Source organism: Corella eumyota, chromosome 3, assembly GCF_963082875.1.
Source record: "Corella eumyota chromosome 3, kaCorEumy4.1, whole genome shotgun sequence".
Classification (NCBI taxonomy): domain Eukaryota; kingdom Metazoa; phylum Chordata; class Ascidiacea; order Phlebobranchia; family Corellidae; genus Corella; species Corella eumyota.
The window spans coordinates 12,369,269-12,371,768 of record NC_137492.1 but is presented as its reverse complement, the minus strand read 5'-3'; the positions used below and the strand labels follow the sequence as shown (position 1 = coordinate 12,371,768).

The window sequence follows — 2,500 nt, the reverse complement described above, 5'->3', positions numbered from 1 at the left end:
CGTTGCGACTCGGGCGGCAAGCGGACGCGGCGCGGCTCGCCGGCCGCCACGCATCGCTGACGCGAGCCCGAATACCAAAACTTTCCACCTTCAACCGAGCGGCGATTGCCCGTCGCCGGGCATACGCACGCGAGCCGAGCCGTCGCGGAGCCGATCCCGCCGGCCGTTGTCGTTTCTGCGACCCTGAGACGGACGCGGTCCCGGGATGAACCCGAGGCCGCAATACGCGTTCAGATCGTCAATGCTCAATGTGTTCTGCAATTCACATTAAATCACGCAGCTTGCTGCGTCCTTCATCGACTCGCGAGCCGAGTGGTCCACCGCCAAGAGCCATCGTTTGTTTGTTTGCTTTTCGCTCTTCGATTCCTAACCTCGATTCGCCATCCGGCTGAAAAAATCGCGTGACGCCGAGCGGGTCGCGGTCGCAACAAATAGTGCGACAAGCCCGCGCACCGCATGAAGCCTTCGGGCACTCGACGCCGACAAAACAAGTTCCTGATCGCGGGGCGGCGGACGCGCCGAGGCACGTCGCCGTCCCGGTGTTTGCTCTTTCGCTCTTCGATTTTTTTCTCTCGCGCTAATGATCCTTCCGCAGGTTCACCTACGGAAACCTTGTTACGACTTTTACTTCCTCTAAGTAATCAAGTTAGATCGTCTTTTCGGGCCAAGACCCAACCGTCGCCAGTCGAGCCCGGGCCCAATCGGAGGACCTCACTAAACCATTCAATCGGTAGTAGCGACGGGCGGTGTGTACAAAGGGCAGGGACGTAATCAACGCGAGCTAATGACTCGCGCTTACTGGGAATTCCTCGTTCAAGCGAAATAATTTCAATTCTCTATCCCTAGCACGACCGGGGTTCATCGGGTTACCCAGACCTTTCGGCCAAGGCGAACACACGTTGATCCGGTCAGTGTAGCGCGCGTGCGGCCCCGAACATCTAAGGGCATCACAGACCTGTTATTGCTCAATCTCGTGTGGCTAAACGCCACTAGTCCCTCTAAGAAGTTAAACGCCGGCCGGGAAGGCCGCGTAACTATTTAGCAAGCCAGAGTCTCGTTCGTTATCGGAATTAACCAGACAAATCGCTCCACCAACTAAGAACGGCCATGCACCACCACCCACAGAATCATGAAAGAGCTCTCAATCTGTCAATCCTCGCTGTGTCCGGGCCGGGTGAGATTTCCCGTGTTGAGTCAAATTAAGCCGCAGGCTCCACTCCTGGTGGTGCCCTTCCGTCAATTCCTTTAAGTTTCAGCTTTGCAACCATACTTCCCCCGGAACCCAAAGACTTTGGTTTCCCGCAAGCTGCCGGAGAGGTCGTCAAAATAACGCCCCCCGATCGCTAGTTGGCATCGTTTATAGTCAGAACTAGGACGGTATCTGATCGTCTTCGAACCTCTGACTTTCGCTCTTGATTAAAGAAAACATTCTTGGCAAATGCTTTCGCAGTCGTTCGTCTTGCGCCGATCCAAGAATTTCACCTCTAACGGCACAGTACGAATGCCCCCGTCCGTCCCTCTTAATCATTACCTCGCGCTCCGAAAACCAACAAAAAAGAACCGAGGTCCTATTTCATTATTCCATGCAACACTATCCAGGCGAAGCGCCTGCTTTGAACACTCTAATTTTTTCAAGGTAAACGTCCCGGCCGCCGCCGACACTCAGTCAAGAGCACCGACGGAAAACCGGAGGTAAAGCCAGAACGAACAGTGCACGCCTTGCGACGGACCGAACGCCTGCGCCCAAAATCCAACTACGAGCTTTTTAACCGCAACAACTTAAATATACACTTTTGGAGCTGGAATTACCGCGGCTGCTGGCACCAGACTTGCCCTCCAATGGATACTCGTTAAAATTTTTACAGTGTACTCATTCCAATTACAGGGCCTCGTTAGAGTCCTGTATCGTTATTTTTCGTCACTACCTCCCCGCGTCGGGAATGGGTAATTTGCGCGCCTGCTGCCTTCCTTGGATGTGGTAGCCGTTTCTCAGGCTCCCTCTCCGGAATCGAACCCTGATTCCCCGTTACCCGTAAGAACCTCGGTAGGCAGATACCGTACCGACGAAAGTTGATAGGGCAGACACTTGAATGATCCGTCGCCGGTGCAAGACCGTGCGATCAGCAAAGTTATCCCGAGTCGCCAACAAGACGAGCCGAAGCCCGGCAGGTTTTTGATATGATAAAGGCGCGCCTCCCGCAAGGTCGGCGCTTTTTGCATGTATTAGCTCTAGAATTACCACAGTTATCCAAGTAAAATTTACGATCAAATGAATCACGACTGATTTAATGAGCCATTCGCAGTTTTACCGTACGCAAGTTCGTACTGAGACATGCATGGCTTAATCTTTGAGACAAGCATATGACTACTGGCAGGATCAACCAGGTAACTATCGGCCGACAAAATACGCGAACGGAGTCTTTCGCTTTCCCCGTCGCGGTATCGCACTGTATTACTCAATCACTATTTTTGCTTAGCTCCTCAAACCCGGCGTAAGCCG

The 2,500-nt window shown here is 53.3% G+C and overlaps 2 non-coding genes across 2 annotated transcripts; both read right to left on the bottom strand.

The window, feature by feature from the left end:
• Positions 1 to 178: 178 nt before the first annotated feature.
• Positions 179 to 332, bottom strand: LOC145748393 (5.8S ribosomal RNA). The gene has a single exon (XR_014283008.1). It is a non-coding gene; the product is annotated as a 5.8S ribosomal RNA (ribosomal RNA).
• A 246-nt stretch (positions 333 to 578) lies between these two features.
• LOC145747182 (small subunit ribosomal RNA) lies at positions 579 to 2,388 on the bottom strand. The gene has a single exon (XR_014281924.1). It is a non-coding gene; the product is annotated as a small subunit ribosomal RNA (ribosomal RNA).
• Between the last annotated feature and the right edge of the window lie 112 nt (positions 2,389 to 2,500).